This window comes from Mirounga leonina, unplaced genomic scaffold (assembly GCF_011800145.1).
Source record: "Mirounga leonina isolate KUSES-001 unplaced genomic scaffold, KU_Mleo_1.0 Mir_224, whole genome shotgun sequence".
In the NCBI taxonomy this organism is placed as follows: domain Eukaryota; kingdom Metazoa; phylum Chordata; class Mammalia; order Carnivora; family Phocidae; genus Mirounga; species Mirounga leonina.
The window spans coordinates 9,448,888-9,469,145 of NW_023270615.1; the positions used below are offsets into that span (position 1 = coordinate 9,448,888).

A 20,258-nucleotide genomic window follows, 5' to 3' on the forward strand; every position below is an offset into this window, starting at 1 on the left:
AGATGCCTGTCAGACATCCGTGGGGAGGGTCAAGGAGGTGGAGTGTCGGGAGGGGCTCAGGGGAGTGGTCTGAGGTGGAAATACAAATTTGAGGACTGTCCTAGTGTAGATGGTTTATAAGCCATGGGTCAGAGATCACCTGAGAGGGTAGTGTGAACAGTGGTGAGAAGGGTCTGAGGACTGAGTTCCCCAAGGGGAGCCTGGGAGATACCAGCCAGGGGAACCAGCCAAGGAGATGGGGAAGGAGCTGCCAGGGAGGGACCAGAAGAAAGTCGTGTCCTGAAGGTGGGAGAGAAAAGTACTTAAATAGGAGGGTTGGATGAGCTATACCAAGTGACCGCCGAATTTTGTTGGTGACCCAGACAAAAGCTGATTGAGTGGAGGACTAAGGATGAGAGCCAACTGGAGTGAGCTTAAGACAGAAGAAGAGAAAGGACAAGACAAGGGGCAGGCTCAGAAGGGGTAACCACCTTGCTCATGGGAGCACATCTTGTGAGTAGCAAAGCCAGAGTTCTAACTCGATGGGAGCTTTCTTACACTAAAGTCTAGACAGTACACGGCAAGGGAAGGAGTCCTGAACAGGACACTTACCAGCTCCATCACCTGGAGAAACTCATCATTTAACACACATCTACCAGGTGGCAGGCACAGTGCTAGATGTGAGGACTCCAGAGATAAATAACACAGAGCCCTGACCCAGACCAGCAGGTGGGACCGGAAGTTAGGGGTGCCTCCAGAGAGAGGTGGAACAGCTATTTGGGTTTGTCTCCTCTCTTAAACAACTGGGGAGGTTGGCTCAGGAACGCTCTACACCTTTCTTATCGTTAAATTCCATGGATTCAGATATGAGCAAATACTTTCACCTACTGAGAAAGGGAAAATCAGCACAGATTTCTCACCTCCTCCAGGGTGTATCACCAAGGCATTTTAAAGATGTCAGCCCTTAATTGGAATTTTAAATTGGGAGAAGTGTGGGTGGGCACTTCAGGTGCAATTAGTGCAGTAGATTAAAATCATTTTGAAGTGACCTCATTCGCTCCCCAAACTGTTTAAATTGATTTTTCAATTTTCTGCCCCTGTAAGTGGACGGATGACATACGCATAGCTGGGGAACTCTAGTAGATTTTAATGAAATTAACCTTGTCAACCAAGGGAAAGAGGCAAAAAACTATGGTAGCACACCTTTTTACTGCATTAATAATAATGATAATAATAATAATAAAAGGCTTCATCTCTTCTCAGTGGGCTTTTACAGTATGTTCAATAAACCGAGAATGCCCAAGATTCTGTTGTATTTCATCACCACAAAGCAGTCCTCATCTTTGCCAGGTGTCACTACTAAATAAAATTTTGAAGTTTCTGTATGGAAAGAGAAACTATAAATCCAATCCAAAGCAAATGACACACTGGGAGAAAATATTTGCAACAGTGTGACAGTCAAAATATTATTATTTTAAAAACCTCCTACGTGTAAGAGAAAGATTTGGTAGAAAAACAGGCAGTTCGCCGAAAAGAAAATGCAGTGGCCAATAAGCTTACAAAAAAGAGGCCACCTCATTAGTTGTCAGGGAAACTTAAATGAAAACATCACCTGTGAGATTGGCAAAAATGAAATATGTTAGTAACATCTGTGGGGAGAGTTCCACTTCCCTGCGTCATGATTCATTATGGAAAAACACCCGTGGACCCTCTCCTTGCCCTTCATTCCCTCCTCTCCAGGTCACTTCAGAATGATTTTTGAATGATCAAAAATCCTGCCATTTGTGTTCTGGCTGGACCGTGAGAGCATTATGCTAAGTAAAATAAGTCAGAGAAAGACAAATACTGTATGATATCACTTATATGTGGAATCAAAAACAAAACAAAACAAAACAAAACAAAGACCCTGAACTCATGGAAACAGAGTAGAACAGTGGTTATCAGAAGCTAGGGAGTAGGGGGAAATGGGGAGGTGTTGTTCGGAGGGAATAAACTTCCAGTTATAAGATGAATAAGTTCTGAGAATGTAATGATACAGTGATGATAGTTCATAATACTACATTATACTTGAAACTTACCAGAGGAGAGGAGAGGAGAGGAGAGGAGAGGAGGAAATCCATGGCTGCATGTGGAAAAATAGAAATTCCTTGGAGTTGAAAGGGAATTACTAAGATTTGGGGGAAGATACCTGACAGAATCTATTAAAATTTGAACAAGTATTAGTTTGGATGATTTGGTGTCTGGCATTTGCTTCAACATAATCCAAGAAGGTACAAGTGCGTAGGGGTATGGATGCATCGGGACTGGCCTTTGTCATGTCTGCAAGTTTTTGCATCCTCTCAATCAAATTAAGAGAATAATTATGCTATTCTCTCCAGCTTTCCATGTGTTTTCTATAGTATAAAGTTGTTTTATAATGTGTACTACTTTCAACCAGCAATCTCACTTTTGGGAATTCATTCCATAGGAATAACTGTATCAGCCCATATGGATATATATCTATGAGGATGTTTATTAAAATACTGTGTAGAAAAAATATGGAAATAACCTAATTATCATCAATAAGAAAAGGGTTATGTAAACTATGTATATGTTGACATTATTTATTTATTTATTTGAGAGAGAGAGCACAAGCAGGGGAAGGGGCGGAGGGAGAAGCAAGACAGGGAGCTCGATGCAGAGCTCAATCCCAGGACCCTGGGATCATGGCCTGAGCCGAAGGCAGACGCTTAATCAACTGAGCCACCCAGGTATCCCTGTATATGTTGACATTATTAAACAGAATGAATTAGGGGAAACAATCTTAAGCAACATCAAGGAAAACTCACACCATCTACCTAATCCTTTATTTTTATATATGAAAAGATAGGAACCATCAAAAGTTGGGGAGGGGTGGGGGAGAGGGGAGGGAATAGCAGCATGAAAGAAAAGAAGGCCAAAATAAATAGAAAAACTGACCACAGTGGAAGCAAAGATAATCCAAGAAACTTCAAACAAACAAATGCACAACAGCTCTCATTAGTATGCTCAGAGAGATCCAAGAGCTCATAATATCCATTTTAAACTATTAAATCAGATAATATAAAAAAAAATCAGATAATATAAAAGGAAAGAGATCTTAGAGATTAAAGACAGGCTGTCCAAAAACTCAGTAGAAGGGCCTGGGGACAAGTAAGATGAGGATGATTAATAGAACATAGAGCAAAAAGAGAAAGAAATGGAAACAGTAGAGAAAAGATGAGAAGTAGGGACCAATCCAAAAGTTCTAATAAAGCCACTATAAAAAATAATAACGGAGGTTCCGCAAAAAACTAAAAATAGAAATACCATATAATTCAAAAATTCCTCTTCTGGGTATTTATCCAAAGGAAATGAAAACAGACTCTCATAGAGACACCTGCACCCCCTTGTTCATTGCAGCATTATTCACAGTAGGCAAGAAATAGAAACAACCTCATGTCTGTCAGTGGATAAATGGATCAAGAAAATGTCACACACACACACACACACACACACACGGTGGAATATTATTCAGCCATGAGAAAGAAGGAAATCCTGCCATTTGTGTTATGGCTGGACCGTGAGAGCATTATGCTAAGTATAAAATAAGTCAGAGAAAGACAAATATTGTATGATATCACTTATATGTGGAATCAAAAAAACAAAACAAAACAAAGACCCTGAACTCATGGAAACAGAGTAGAACAGTGGTTATCAGAAGCTAGGGAGTAGGGGGAAATGGGGAGGTATTGTTCAGAGGGAATAAACTTCCAGTTATAAGATGAGTAAGTTCTGAGAATGTAATGATACAGTGATGATAGTTCATAATACTACATTATACTTGAAACTTACCAAAGGAGTAGATCTGACATGTTCTCATCACAAAAAAGAAATGGTAATTATGTGATGTGATGAAGGTATTAACTAACACTATGGTCAGAATCATTTTGCAATATCTAAGTGTAACAAATCAACACATCCTGTACCTTAAGCTTTCACATTGTTATATGTCAATTATATCTCAATAAGGCTGGAAAAATGAAAAAAACTCCAACATCTGACCAATAGGAGTCTCAGAAAGTAAAACCAGAGAAAATGGCAGGGGGAACAGGAAAGAAATTATCAAGGAAATAATAGAACCTTCCCCAAAGCTTCGGAAAGATACAAATCTTCAGATTAAAATGGCCTATTAAGTGCAGAGAACAATGATTAAGAAAATATAATAACACTAAGAATAAGAACAATATGTTGAAAGATGCCAGAAAGAAAAAAGTGACAAAAGGATATCAATTAAGCTAATCGGACTGCTCATCAGCACCACTGAATGCTGGAAACTCACTACCCAGCATGGTCCTCAGACCAGCAGCAGGATCATCATCCAAGGGTTTATTAGAAATGCAGAATCTCAAACCCCACTGAGACCCATGAATCAGAATCTGCATTTTTTAAAGATTTATTTACTTATTTGAGAGAGGGGAGAGGGGCAGACGGAGAGAGAAAGAGAATCCCACGCAGACTCCCCGCTGAGCACTGAGCCTAATGCAGGGCTCGATCTCATGACCCTGAGATCACAACCTGAGCTGAAACCAAGAGTCGGATGCTTAACCGACTTTGCCACCCAGATGCCCCCAGAATCTGCATTTTAACAAGATCCCGTGGACAGGCTAGAATGTAAGAGGGTGATGACTTCATAATATGAGAAAAAAATTATTATGAGCATAGAATTCTGTGCCCAGTGATCAGTTGAGTGTAAGAGCAGAATTAAAGCACTTCAAGGCAAAATACAAAATACAAAAACTTTACCATTCTGGTGAGTGATGTGGATGATGAGGGAGGCTCTTATGTGGGGGGGGCAGGAAGTTTTGGGGAAATCTCAGTACCTCCTTCTTCTCAATTTTATTGTAGAGCTAAAACTACTCTTAAAAAGTCTTTTTTTTAAAGAGACTAATATTTAAAATTACAAATATAATCAATAAATTATAATTATTAAATGTTGGGAAATGGAAGGAAAAAGATTAAGCTAAATTGTCACTTTTCATCATCTTTCCTGGCAGGATGTCAATAGATATCACCTAAATTAAGTCAGTAAATTGTGACATATTAGAGAGAGTTCTCAAGGTAACCCACAGAACTAAAAAGAGAACTGGTATTTTTTCTCCCATTAGTCAATGATTCTTTTTTAAAGTTGAGATTAGTGACTTGTTTTGAGGCCCCACTGAAATAGCCCTGTGCACTGATTGATGAGAATAACATAAGCAAATTCCAAAATTTTATTGTAGCAACGCATTGAAAGTTAATTTACTAACAGTCCAATGCAGGTTATTTCTGGGCAGTGGGCAGTTTTCCTGCATGTGCTCAATTCAGGACTCCAGGCCACTTCCTTCTTGTCATTCTGATATCCCACAGGTCTCAGACTCTTCTGCATTTAACCAGTGGAGGAAGAAGGAGTGCGTGAAAAAGGCAATCTTACTTCTTCAATGATCTGGCCCAACAAGGTCCTCCTCACTTCTACCTTCCTTCTCTTGGAGAGAGAACTAGTCATGGCCCCATCTAGATGTACGGAGGGCTTGTAAATGTAGTTCCTGGCAAAGGTTCTACATGATGGAGAGTGAGCTGGAATTTTTGGTGGGCAGCAAACCATTTCTGCCACACTCTGTATTCAGTTGGCCAAGTGGAAATGGTGTGTGCCCCTTACTCTCTCAGAAAGGACACGTGCATTCTGGACACTGGAAAGCCAAGTTTCTGAAGATCGAACGGATGGTGTGTTGAGCAGATTTCCTTTGGGTTGTTGGAATATTTTTAATTCTTTTTTTTTTTAAAGATTTTATTTATTTATTTGTGACAGAGAGAATGAGAGAGAGAGAGCACATGAGAGGGGGTAGGGTCAGAGGGAGAAGCAGGCTCCCTGCCGAGCAGGGAGCCCGATGCAGGACTCGATCCAGGGACTCCAGGATCATGACCTGAGCCGAAGGCAGTCACTTAACCAACTGAGCCACCCAGGCGCCCAATATTTTTAATTCTTTTCCCTTGCTCTGACACCATTTAGCCAAGCATCTTTTTGTAACTATTTTCTTTCGTTTAGTAGATCTGTCTCTTGTAACTGGATAGCATGTGAAGAGAAACCAGGCAATGTGCTTCTCTCCAGTCCTAGTTTAACACATGTGACTTTGAAGGAGCCCCATAACCTCTCTACTCCCTGGTGTCCCAATCTGTCAAATAAGGGACTTGGGCTTTGCCAACGCTGTCAGTTCTAAATTTCTGCCACTTTGTGATTCTGTTTATCCATGAGCTGATAATATGGAGTTTCTAGAATGCAGGTTTCAGTGACCTGTGCTAGAAATTCCCATGTAAGTATAGCAACTCTGAAAGTTCCCTTTACCACTCCCACCCCTACAATCTATCTAGAAAGACATTACTCACAGTAGTGAGGCTCAAAGAAAAACAGAGGTTGAGTACCAGCATGGCAGCAAGAAACCGGACACGTGGTGAGAAATTTCCATCAGTAACAGAAGAGAAAGGTTTTGCAGGGACTCAGCTCATCAGCCCTACCGCAAAGCCCTCCCCAACAAGGAAGGGAGATCAGTTTTCCCAGGTCCTTACAGTTCAGAAAGCAGTCACCATCGCCATAGGGTAGAAAGAACAGGTTATTTTCATTACCTATGTAGGGTCTTTTAAAAATAGGTTCATGGTCCAAACATCAAAAAGTGGAGCACCTGGGTGGCTCAGTTCGTTAAGTGTCTGCCTTTGGCTCAGGTCATGATCTCGGTGTCCTGGGATAGAGTCCCATGTCGGGCTCTCTGCTCAGCAGGGAGTCTGCTACTCCTCACTCTCCCTCTGTTCTCTGTCTCTCTTAAATAAATAAATCTTTAAAAAAAAAAAAAAGTACGAAGAGGCATATGATGAGAAGATTCTATTCTGTTATCGTCCCCACCTGGCCAGTTCCTGTTCCTCACCCTTGCCCCCTCCAAAAGAAATATTAGTTTGGTATTAGTTTTTTGTCATTTCAGAGATTTTTATACATATGCATTCTTTTCCCTCCTCCTCTACATATATGATGATATTCATCATACACTGTTCTGACCTTGTTTTAATTTATCAAGGAGCTCTTTCTATCATCTGTGCATAACGATCACATTTATAAAATTCTCTCTATAATTTCTTTTACCAACTTTCTCATGATGGACATTTTAGTTGTTTCCGGTCTTTTATGAATGCAAACTATGCTTTAGCAATTTAAATAGAATTGTATGTAAGTCATTCCACACATTTGTGCATGAGTGCAACACATAAATTCCTCAGAAGGATACTTTTGAGAGATGCTTTCAAATCACCCTTCGCTGACCCACTTTATAGATGAGGAAAGGTGGTAAGAATTTATGATTTTGCCAATCAAGGGCTATAAACAGCTGACCTGCCCACAGGTGTACTCTTCCGGAGTTGGAGCTGGATGGCTGTGAGGAGCACAGGGTCAGAGAGATTTTGTGTTGTAAGCTGAAGCAGGCTGCTGTGAGGTGGGCAAGGAGAACAACCCAGCAGCTTGCTGGAGTGCAAGCCGAAAGAACGGGGCTTAGTTGCAGTGTGCTGGGAAGTCTCAGCAGCAGATGGGAGCCGAGTGTTACTATGTCTGAGCAAGAGGTTTGTGAGCCAGAAGCCCAGGGTGCGGTCCCAGCTTGGTTGGAGGCTCCAGAAATAGCCTGTACACACAACGCAGGGTGGCCTTTGAGCCAGGTGGCCAGGAGGTGACTCCTTGGGCCAATCAGGTGCCTGCCACCCACACCTGGACTCATCAAGTCTCAGAATCGGGACAGTGATGAGACGGTGGCAGAGATGTGCCCAACCCACATGTTGCTTAAGCTTCAGTGAGGGGTCATGGGCTAGTTAAAGTGCAGCAGCCCTGCTTGAATATTTTAAGTCGTGAAATACATATATTTCTATTTATATATTCATATATAATAGATTATATATATTTACATTATGTTATATGATGTTTATATTATATTTACATATTTATATACCTATACTTTTTACTTATGTGATACATATTATATATATAAATAATGGAATTTTTTTTCATGTATATTTTAGAGCAGTTTTAGGTTCACAGCAAAATTTAGTGGAAAGAACAGAGATTTCCCCTGTAGCCCCTGTCCTCCCATATATGCATAGTCTCCCCAGCTATCAGTACTCCACACCAGAGTGGTTCAGTTATTACAACCGAGGAAGCTATGTCAACACATCATTGTCATCCAAAGTCTATAGTTCACATTGGGGTTCGTTCTTGGTGTTGTACATTCTGTGAATTGACAAGTTTGTATTTTATTCTGTTCTTTGTGCTACCTTAACTCATTTAATTCTCCAATGACCTTAGGTAGGTGCTACTATTTACCCCCACTTAGAGAAGAGGAAACTGAGGCAGAGTAAGGTTAAGTGACTTGCCCAAGGTCACATAGCTAGTGAGCGCTGGAACTGAATTTGAACGTAGGCCATCTCGCTTAATGTATGTTCTTAACCAGTATGTTCTGCTGCCTTGGACTTGATTCCCCAGTGCCTGGGATTCTCTTTCCCCTTCCCACGCACCCCCTCCAGGTGAGAGAAGAGGGTTCTCTTTGTTCTTACTTTGCCTGGCTTCTCCAGAGTCTCACTGTTTGAGGAATCTTTGAGCAATTTCTACTGTACTCTGCATGCAGGGGGCCCTGCGTGCTGAAGGGCAGGAGCTGTGGGTTAGTATGGCCATGAGCCTGAGGGCTATCTGTTGGGGGGGGGGGCAGAGGGGAAAGGGAGGACAAGGCTGAGAGTGATGGAGAGGGGAAAGGACAGGTACAGCCACACTGGACATGGGGCCAAAGAGATCTCAGATTAAAGGACAGCAGTGAAGATTGGGAGAGAGGAATACGGAACCAGTCCCCTTGGGAGATCGATGACCAGGCAGTGTAGAACTTGGTTCTGGATCACAGCAACAACCAAGCTTTCCACTCATTCCTTTGTTTGTTACTTATAACCTCCTGTTGTTTGGAAGGAAAATTCTGATAACTGGAGGGTCTTTTGTTTGTTAGGCAGGGTGATGGGGGAGGGTGACTATACATTTGGAAGAGCTTGAACATGGCTAAACTGTTCTGCAAAAGAAAAGGAGAGAGTTTGGGAAGCCCAGAAGTTAGATGTAAAACTATACTATCCAATATGGTCGCAACCAGCCACTTGTGGTTATTGAAATGTGGCTAGTCCTAATTGAGATTGCTGTGAGTGTAAAATTCACACTGGATTTTGATGATTTAGTAGGAAAAAAAGAATGTAGATTGTCTCAGTAATAATTGTTTATATTGATCCTATGTTGAAATGATAATATTTCGGACATGCTAGGTAAAATAAAATATATTATTAAAGTTTATTTTACTTTCTTTACCTTTTTCAGTGTGACTATAGACATTTTTAAATTACATGTATGTTTCAGATTATATTTCTACTGGACTGTGATGATCCAGAAGGAAGGGACATGAACCATGAAGACTCAGGACTGTAGAGGAAGGTTCGTGAGAGAGGGAAACCCTGAGGCTGATGACTAAAAAGGAAGATGTGAGAAAATTAACCAGTTAGTTTTTGGGGGGAGGGTAAGGGGTGTGGTATGCGATATAATCTTTCACCTCCATCTTCTTTATGAAATCTTCAGTAAAATCAACACCATTTAAAAAAATTTTTTTGAGAGAGAGAGCATGTGTATGTGGCAGGAGCAGGGAGGCAGAGGGAGAGGAAGAATCTTAAGCAGGTTCCATGCTCAGCATGAAGCCCAATGCTGGGCTTGATCTCATGACCTTGAGATCATGACCTGAGCTGAAAGCAAGAGTCAGACACTTAACCGACTGAGCCGCTCAGGTGGCCCCAACACCATTTTTTAATAAAGCAAATTAAAAATAATTTCCTTTGGAGAAGCTCATGTCTTCTGTCACGGTGACCAGAAGGCTCTGGGTGCCAGAAAATCATGTTTGAATTTCAGTGGTCTGTATTTGGGGCCCAAATGAAATTAGCTGATGAGAAGAGGAATGTAGTATGCAGGCACCATGCAGGCACCCTGCCTCCTCACATTCAGGTCAACATGTCCAGTGAACTCTGAAGAGTTTCCAGGCGATCCGTGAATCATTTTGAAGAGAAAGTAACTTTCTTCTTTCCCCACATTATGTTTCTTTCCCTGTTAACTTTTTGCTAACATGACTGATCGAGAGAGTTGATTGTCATGGGAGGCTTTGAATCAATACGGAATTTCTGGCTCATCGAGTCCAAATTCAAGTCATTACCAGCGTTGCTACCTAATAGTTGCTTAATGGATTTTGTGCTTTGGGAGTTGTGAAGCTGAAGTGTCAGAGAGCAAACCTTCCTGGATACACTGTTTTTCATCATCTAGTATAGCCCTGGCATTTCAGATTTGAAGTATGGCTGAAAAAAATATTTGAAGACGATGGCCAGCCCAGCCCAGGCTGCTTTCGTGACCTTCGAATAAAAAAAAGAAGCTTGGAGGGCACGTGGGTGGCTCAGTTGGTTAAGCGACTGCCTTCGGCTCAGGTCATGATCCTGGAGTCCCGGGATCGAATCCCACATCGGGTTCCCTGCTTAGCAGGGAGTCTGCTTCTCCCTCTGCACTCCGCCCTCCTGTGGTCTCTCTCTCTCATTCTCTCTCTTAAATAAATAAATAAATAAATAAATAAATAAATAAATCTAAAAAAAAGAAGCTTGGAAACAATAATTTAATCTGAAGCTTCATAATTAGGGTCGTGGTTGACATTCTGGTGTGAATTTGGGGAAGGAAAATGCTAGAGGAAGCTACAGAAAACTTGAGGGAATAGAGAGAAGCAAGTTAACTGACTTTCTAATGAGCCAAATAATTGTAAAAGTAACAGTCGCAGTAAATTTGAGGTGGTGTGGTCTCAAAGAAAGACTTCATTTTAATGAATTACCGTTCAGTTCAGCCTTAGCCTGATATTCCCGTTTCCATGTCCTTTTGCAGTATGAAGTAATGAGCCTCTGAAAACTAACATAGCTGAACTGATTTTAGAGATTTACTATCTTTAACACCATAGTGCTGAGTGTGCATGGCTTTCTGTATGATAACAGAAATACCAGGGCAATGATCCAGATTGCGTTGTAACTGGTGATTTAATACCCCTGAACTAAGTGTAGTGTAGCAACAGAGACAATAAATGTAGTGGAGGGTAAATAAAAAGGAAGTTGTATAGGGACATAAAAAAGGAGATTGTAACAGAAAAAAATACAAGGCTATTGAAACCTTAATACATATGAACTATGCAGATATGTTTAATTTTTGTACCAGGTGCATGTCACGAAAATTCAGATAGACTTTCAATTGGCTTTGATTTCCAGAGAATGTTCCTTGAGTTTTCTATAAAATTTGCAAGATTTCCCCTCTGAGTTTCCATGATTGCCTTAAGCTTATTTCATGTGTTTTATTGAAATAAGAACGATAAATGTATAATTCGATTGTTAAGAGGCTAGATGAAGAGCCAGACAATAAGGAAGTCTGCATAAATTCCGAATTTCTCTTTAATCAAAGGCTGGGTTATGATCAGAGCTTTGGGGTTGGCATGACTGACTTAATCCAAGTAGATGAATTAATTTTCCTGCCCAGTTAGTGTTAGCCACAGTTACACAGATTTCAAGGTGGATGAAAGTAATGAACCTGATTTTGCAGTAATCACACAAGAATGCATTCGTTCAAATGGCCTCTGTCCGTCCGCTTATCTGCAAAGTTAAAGCTTATGGGAGGGTGGGGGGATGGCTTAGCCTGGTGATGGGTATTAAAGAGGGCACGTACCGAATGGAGCCCTGGGTGTTATACTCAAACAATGAATCATGGAACACTACATCCAAAAAAGAACTTCTGGGAAAGATGTGGCCATTGGCCAGACAATTTTTAAAGCCCTCTTTTGGAATTGACTTCAGAGCTTGAGCCAGAGTCTTTTTATTTTTTTTTTAAAGATTTTATTTATTCATTTGAGACACAGAGGTACAGAGAGAGAGAGAGAAAGCATGAGCAGGGAGAGAGGCAGAGGGAGAGGGAGAAGCAGGCTCCTCGCTGAGCCAGGAGCCCGATGTGGGGCTCGATCCCAGGACCCTGGGATCATGACCTGAGCCGAAGGCAGACGCTTAACCATCTGAGCCACCCAGGCGCCTAAGCCAGAGTCTTTTTAATCATCTTGGCTGCAGCACATCTTCATCCTTTAGGGATAGATTTGATATTTGGAGAACATCAAACAGCATTCACAGCCAAATCTTGTAAATAAGGTGGATGATAAATCTGGATGATACCCTTTGAGGTCAGAAATCAAATATAACTAAATATGACTTTAGAATATTGAAAACGATTCGCTGGTAGCTTCAAAACCCTTAAATTAACTTTGAAATCAATTCCAATATAGGACTGGCCAAAGTGTTTTGAGCAAAGGGAGTGAGTGCCCTTGGAACATGTCAGTCTAGAGTCTGCCAAGGTGACTGTTCTAAAAGGGATTACACCAATTTAGATGTTTGTTTAAAAAAATCGATCACATCACTTTATAGGCTCAGTGAAATGTAGTAAGAAAAACATGGACAGGGGCGCCTGGGTGGCTCAGTCGGTTAAGCGACTGCCTTCGGCTCAGGTCATGATCCTGAAGTCCCAGGATCGAGTCCCACATCGGGCTCCCTGCTCGGCAGGGAGTCTGCTTCTCCCTCTGACCCTCTCATGCTCTACCTTATTCTCTGTCTCAAATAAATAAATAAAAAATCTTTAAAAAAAAAAAAAAAGAAAAACATGAACAGTGAGATCCAGACGGATCTACCTCCAACCCTTTCAGCTCTGAGTGACCTTGGACAAGTTACTTAAGCTCTCTAAGCTTCTGTTTCAAAATCAGCAACTGGGCACCTGGGTGGCTCAGTTGGTTAAGCAACTGCCTTCAGCTCAGATCATGATCCTGGAGTCCCAGGATCGAGTCCCACATCAGGCTCCCCGCTCAGCAGGGGGTCTGCTTCTCCCTCTGACCCTCTTCCCTCTCGTGCTCTCTGTCTCTCATTCTCTCTCTCTCAAATAAATAAAAAATCTTAAAAAAAAAAAAAAACATTCAAAATCAGCAACTGGAGACAGGTAATTCCCACTGGGACTGTTGTGAGGGTGAGGAGGGCAAGAGTACGCAGAACACCACATGCATTGGCCTACACACGTGGTATAGGGTTTATGATGATTATTTGGTGGATTTACGTATGCTCAGCCTTATTTCAAGACGATTAAAAGTAGCCTAAATGCTTCTTTCCCATCCCTACATAGACTTACGTGGGAAAGAGTAATAAGAAATGTACCATGTGTTCAAAGCATTTATAGCAGCATTAGTTGTTTTCATCTTTTTTTTTTTTTTTTTTTTTTGCTTTTTAAAAACTACGTGTTGATCTTTTAAATACTAATTATGGTGTGTGCAGAAAATGCACTGATGAATATCAAGTAGCACTTACAATGTATCAGACACTGTTATGTTGTATATATATATATATATTAATTTGTATCATCCAGTAACCCTGTGATGTAGGTACTATTACTATCCCCGTTTTAGAAATGATCAAACTGGAACATTTGCTCTAAGTTATCCTAAGTCAAAGAAAGTAGTGATGCATCCCTAGTAAGTGATGCAACTATGATGCATTGAGGCAGTCTGTCACCCACACCTGTCCCCTTAACCACTGTAATATCTCATTAAGCGTATGGATGATGAGATGATCCTTTAGAGAGAACTTTGATATTTGAAGAATATCAAGCACCATTCATAGCAAACTGTTGTAAATAAGGTGAGGGATAATCCTTTGATGGCAAAAATCAAATATGACTTAATATTAGAATAGAATATTGAGAACAATTGGCTGGTAGTTTTAAATCCCAGAAATTAACTTTGAAAGCTGTTCCAATAAAGGAGTGGCCAAAGTATTTTGAGCAAAGGCAGTGGCCTTGAAACATGTAAGCATACAGCCTACCAAAGACCAGGACCCACCCACCTCTGTTGGGCAGGTGCTGGGAAGCAAGTTCAGCTCCATGTGTGGATGAAATTTTAGTCCAGCAGGCATTCCAAGATCTCTAAGGGATATGGCAACCATCAATGACTGGCCATCCAAAAAAGCCATTGGCATTCTTGACCCAGAAAGTGGGGTATCCACTGCCAACATTGGGGTGGTCTGTGTACAAGGGAAGAAATCAAATCACTGGATGAAAGATCCGAAGCCAGATCCTAATTCTTGAGTGAGGGGCAAAGCTAGATCTAAAACTAGGATTGAATAGAGACTGGGAGCAGGCTGAGCCTGCAGTTGACAGACTAGGGCATTAGGAGAAGATCAAGTGGCCTCTGTCCTTGGGAGAGGAGAGATGTAGAGGCTGAGATCCAGACAGGCAGGCAGGCAGGTAGGCTTTTATAAACCCATTAGGCTTCCTGTGTGGATTTACCATGTCAATTCCCTGATCCCCTGTAGCCTTTGGAGAAGGAGTGCTGTGGGGGTGAGAAGACACAGCAGAGCCTGGTTTAGAATTTTCCACTAGGGTGCCACCTTCATGATGTTTACTATAGCTGTACAATTTATCATTTTACATCTGTCTTTAAATGATTTATTTCTTATCATCTGCCAACATGGGTATCACGCATTTGGTATCAGTTAGGTCCCAGCAGGAAATAGATAGGCACTCAAATTAGATAATACGCAGAGAGGCAGAGAGCTGAAAAGAGGGACCCCACCACCCCTACCACCCATAAGCCTGAAGGGAAGGGAAGGGAGCCATCATGGGAAGCCATTTGGAGTGGGTCACCTGCAAGGGAACCTGAAGATGTCCAGCCCACATGTCCTCCTCAAAGTAGGACAGGGTCAAGGACACAGACCTCTGGTTGACATCTGGCTATTCAGCAACACTCCTTGGGTTCAAGTACACAACTCACTCTGAAATCATTACCAGTGCTATCTGCCAAGCCAAGCTTCACACAAGGATAAGAGAAGAAACAAAATAATATTTCACTGAAGTAAGATGTTCTGTGTGTAAGGAGGCTTTTCCTGACTTTGTGAGCCTATTTAAACTAGAAATGACTTTAGGAAGGAAAAATGTGTGTTCTGTATCCATCTTAGCTCCCAGTATCATTAAATTTAATTTCCAAATGAATCAAAGGAGATTAAGCTTTAATGGATTCTTTTTTTTTTTTTTTCTGCTACCCTTGCAAATAGATGCATTGAATTTAAAAAGCTGATGATTTGGGTGCCTGGGTGGCTCAGTTGGTTAAGCGACTGCCATCAGCTCAGGTCATGATCCTGGAGTCCCTGGATCGAGTCCCGCATAGGGCTCCCTGCTCGGCAGGGAGTCTGCTTCTCCCTCTGACCCTAACCCCTCTCATGTGCTTGCTCTCTCTCATTCTCTCTCTCTCAAATAAATAAATAAAATCTTTAAAAAAATAAATAAATAAAAATAAAAAGCTGATGATTTGCATGAGGTTCTTGATGTCCTTTGGTTTCTCTAGTAGATGTTCCACAGTTGATCTCACTCATAGAAGGAAAACAGAGAGAGTAGAGATGATGGATAAGAAAACTTGGGTATTCGTATTCTGTCACCCTTTTTTTCTTTAATGGGAACCATTAGTCTCCAGCCTATGTGGGTGGCATGTGTGTGCGCGTGTGTGCGTGTGTTCACACACGCTCATGCACACGCACGTGCATGCACACACACACACGAATGTATATGCATGCAGCATTGAGGGCACAATCCTGTTTGCCGACCAGAACTGTTTGCTGCTTTGGAGATTAATATATCACCACGACCTCAGGGTCATTGGCAGCCACTCCAATGGCTTGGTGGCAGACATCATGCGGACTGGAAATGTATGTGTGCAGGTGAATTAGGACAGGCTACAGTCCAAAGAAACAGGACTTTCCTTCGCAACTCTAGCAGGAGACAAGGAACAACATTCCTTCAGTCCATGGGAGGTAAATGTACTTCTTAAATATACACAAAAATATAAAAACATATTTATGGAATCATATTCTTTCTAGTTTTTTCAGGGGAGCGGATGGCTAGCACAGTCTTATTCTTTTCCCACTTCTGTACCCTCCACCTTCCTGTTTTCCCTATACCAGCCTCCCTCCCCCCATACCTTCCATGTTAACAACCTGATGTGACTCCTTTCCTTCTTTTTCACATTGCATTTCGTCTTCAGTCAGACCTGTTTTCTAAAACTACTTCTGCAAGTGTTAAAAGGGACAGTCTATTGGAATTTCTTATCAATGACTACTTAAGGACAGATCAGCCAAAGTAATTTACAACCTCCCCTTCCATTAATCCCAAACCAACATGAGTCTCAGCTACCATTAGGAGATACCTGGATTCAGCTGCTTGAATTGTGAAATGTTCTATTTATAAATGGGGCACGGCAGCGGAATTCCTTCCCTTTGTTAACCTTCTCCAGCTGGTTCCCTCACTCCTGCAGCCAGGACACCTGCAGTGGAGCCTGTCCTGCCTCTGTCTTCCAGATTGCAGGACACTTTTGTAGCGGGGGAGGGAGCCACTCCTCCTCCCTTTGCCCCAGCCTCCGGAGGCACATGGGTCCTAATCAAGGCCATTGAGTGGCTGAAGGCACTCTTCTCCCAGGCCTTAGTCCTCAGGTTGCTTATGAGCGCATGAAATCTAAACCCTTTAAGAACAGCAGTATGGGGCGCCTGAGTGGCTCAGTTGGTTAAGCGACTGCCATTGGCTCAGGTCATGATCCTGGAGTCCCGGGATCGAGTCCCGCATAGGGCTCCCTGCTCGGCAGGGAGTCTGCTTCGTCCTCTGACCCTCCCCCCTCTCATGTGCTCTCTCTTTCTCTCATTCTCTCTGTCTCAAATAAATAAATAAAATCTTAAAAAAAAAAAAAGAACAGCAGTACGTGTGTGACTCACAAAGGGGATGCAGTTGTGGTGGTTGGTTTAACTCTAGGCTCCTTTTGTAGCTTGAACCTAGTTCTCTTTTGCACTTAGCAGCAGGTATTATAATTATTAGAGCTGTCTGCCCTTGAAGGCTGGGACCATGCTTTCAAAACCTTTGCGTGCCCTTTGCCTTTGCATGGTACCTGGCAAATGTCTAATAAATGCCAACTGGATCAGTACATGCAAATGTAGGAAAATACTGAATCACGAGAGTTCTCTGGACACTTAAAGCATCAGAAGAAGGTGGAGGAGGTGCATGGATGGATAAGGGCAGCAAAGATTCAAGATGGAAGGAAGAAATGAGTTCTCTAAAGCCTGAGCATGCCAATGGCTAGAAGGCCCCAAATATTGGGGGGGGGGAGTGGAAACAGACATTTTTTCTTTTTAATTACTAAAAATTCATTGACTACCCACTCTGCAACCTCTGTCCTTGGCACTAGGGAATCAAAGATAAATGACAGGTCCTCTTTTCCTGAGGACTTCATATTTATAAAGAACTGTTGCTTTGTGTGACAGGTGCTATAATATAATTTATACATATATTATATATATAAATAATATATACAGTGTGTGATATATATATATATATATATATATAACAATAGACAAAGTATAATGGGGATGAAGTGAGGAGTTAATTAAGCCTTGTAACTCCCCTGATTAAAACCACTCACTAGCATACCAGTGCCCTTGAGATAAAATCCAAACTCTTTACCATGATGTACCAGGCCTGGTCTTGCCATCTCCCCACCCTCATCTCCCTCCACACCATCCCTTTCTCACTCACAAACATTGCTTCTGCCCTTGAACCAAGCAAGTGCCCTCTTGCCTCATGGCCCTGCCCTCAGATTTTTATGTGGCCGCCCCTTTCCTTATCGTTCAGGTCCCAGCTCACACATCACCTCCTCTGGGCACTGTGTGCATAACCCCCCTCCCTGGTCTCTTGCTATGCCTTTACCATCTTATTTTCTTCATAAGACATTTCACTATTTGGGGCTATCCCGTTTTGTTTATTTACATAGTCACCGTCCGTTCCCCTCTCCTTTTTCTTCACCTCCCTCCCCTGCCCTCCATCTCATGCATCAGAACGGAGGCTTAATGAATCAGAGAAGCCTGTCTTCCTCGGTCACCGCTCCGCCCCAGTGCCTAGAACATTGCCTGGAGGCTGGCACATAATAGACAGTCCTCAAGTGTGAACTTGCTCTGGGGAAGACAAGAAAGAGTCACCAAAGACAGGAAAGAGTCACCAAATATAGGTGAAAAATAGGCTGAGAGTAGGGAAGGCAGTTCGGGTCAGCACTGGGGGTGTTAGAACATGGGACGCAGGTGAGGTGTGGCAGTGGGGCTGGTGGAGTGATGGGGCTCTTGGGCTTGGTTTGCAGGGAGTAGGACTCAAGAACCCAGAGTCAGAGCTGGACCAAGGGGGTCAGGGACCAGTTTCACCAGTTCACCATTATTTTAACAGTATTTTTCCCCAAAGAATGTGCATCTTATAACTTTCTTTATCATGATTTAGTGTTCGGACATGCAGAGAAATCCCATTTCCTTTGAATCAGTAAGTGCTCTATGAGAGGGCACTGTTTGCTGGTCAAACAGCGATTTTAACCCAGAATAAACTAAAACTTTTTTGAGAGAGAGAGAGAAAGTGTGTGTGTGTGTCCATGTGCATGGGAGTTTGGGGGGGGGGGGGGGGAGTGAGCAGAGAGAGAATTTTAAGTGTGGAGCTTGACCTGGGACTCGATCTCGCAACCCTGAGATCATGACCTGAACTGAAATCAGGAGTCAGATGTTTGACTGGGCCACCCAGGTGCCCCTAAACTAAAACTTCTTTTTAATACGTGTATCAGTAGATTTTCATCAATAAAATCTATTTTCACTGTAGACAGGGTTTTGGTCAATTCTGCACATGGTTATCATGAACTGTTGGCCATTCACATGCTTTGGATGCTTAGTATTGTCTTGCTAACACTGTTCGGTAATCCCTCTCTGTGAATACTTGATTTGTGTCCATCCGACTGAGATGTGTACGTTTAATTTGTTGTCTTTTCCAGAGAGGCCTCATAAAGGAAATGTGGGTAGACTCTGCTTGTCCATGTGCTGTATTGAACTGAATATTTGTTTTGTATTTCCCATGATGGAGGCCACTTAGTCAGGGGGACCTCAGCACCAACACTTGCCTCTTCTGTTCAAAGCATTAACCATCCATCAAAGTCTGAATGGAGCCTCATACTTGCTTTTGGAAAACTTTCTTATGCCTCCTCGGAGTCACTGTTCTCAAGGGTTAATGAGGGGAGGCCACAATTTTTCAAAGGAGACTGGATCTCACTTGTATGAAGTGGGACTCTTGCCAAGGAGGAACGCAATTAGGATTGTTCATCTCGAGTAAACCATAATTGTTTTCTTCCAGTGTGTGCCAGGCAGCAGTGGGGGAATGGAGGTGGGTCCACCAAAGAATGGTGGAAAGACGATATTTCTGCTTGAAGGTGAACTTGGAAGCTCCAAAATGCCCTCCTTTACTACTGGGATTGTCCTAGTGCTTGAAGGAAATTGCTGTGGTTGTGGGGAGCTGAGTAGAATATAGCCCACTGCAATATTAGAGAGTCAATCAAATGCCCCTGATCCTCTTGGGAGCTTTCTCCTAGTACATTGAGTTCACTTCCCATCCATTTTGTCCAGTCGTAATGTGGGTTCTCCAAAAGAACACTATGAGAAAAGCCTACACTTAATAGTTGAACGCATTTCATAGGGATCCCGCCCATTTTTGTTGTTCTGTACCTCCTTTGTGTCTATTTCCATACACTGGATGCATCATGGTGTAAAGCTATTTTGTGATAACAACAATGAGAGAGGTTGAAACCAAATCCATCTCTAGCTACAAGTTTCTCTGGAAATGGATAAAGAGACATACCCATATTTTTAAGAAAGTAGCCATGATTTCCATATATCTAGTACCAGCTATAATGGTAATTCATAGAATCAGAGAATTTTAGGTCCAGGGTATATGGGGAAGTACACTAGTGAGTGTTTCTTTAAGTGGATCTGTCAGAACACTGGCCTCTAGGAAAGGGTTTCCTCCTCACACAAGTTTAGGAAACCCCACATCATGTGTCTTTCCTCTTGAATACTCACAATGAAAAGTCAACTCTTAAGTCAGCGTTTCCCAAACTTACTCGACCACGGAGTCTTTTTTCCCTGTGTAACAGCCCTTAGTCAATGAGTCTGATCTCATCGTGGAGGTCCAGAAAATGAAGCCACTTGTCCAAGGTAACAGAGCCTGTCATAACAGGACAAGAACCCTCTGATGGTGGATAGCCTGCCTCCGA

At 42.2% G+C, this 20,258-nt stretch overlaps 1 protein-coding gene across 2 annotated transcripts in view; it reads left to right on the top strand.

Moving 5' to 3' along the window:
* The window catches only part of APBA1 (amyloid beta precursor protein binding family A member 1), a 128,739-nt gene that overhangs the window by 34,218 nt on the left and 74,263 nt on the right, over nucleotides 1–20,258 (top strand). The window lies entirely within an intron of this gene.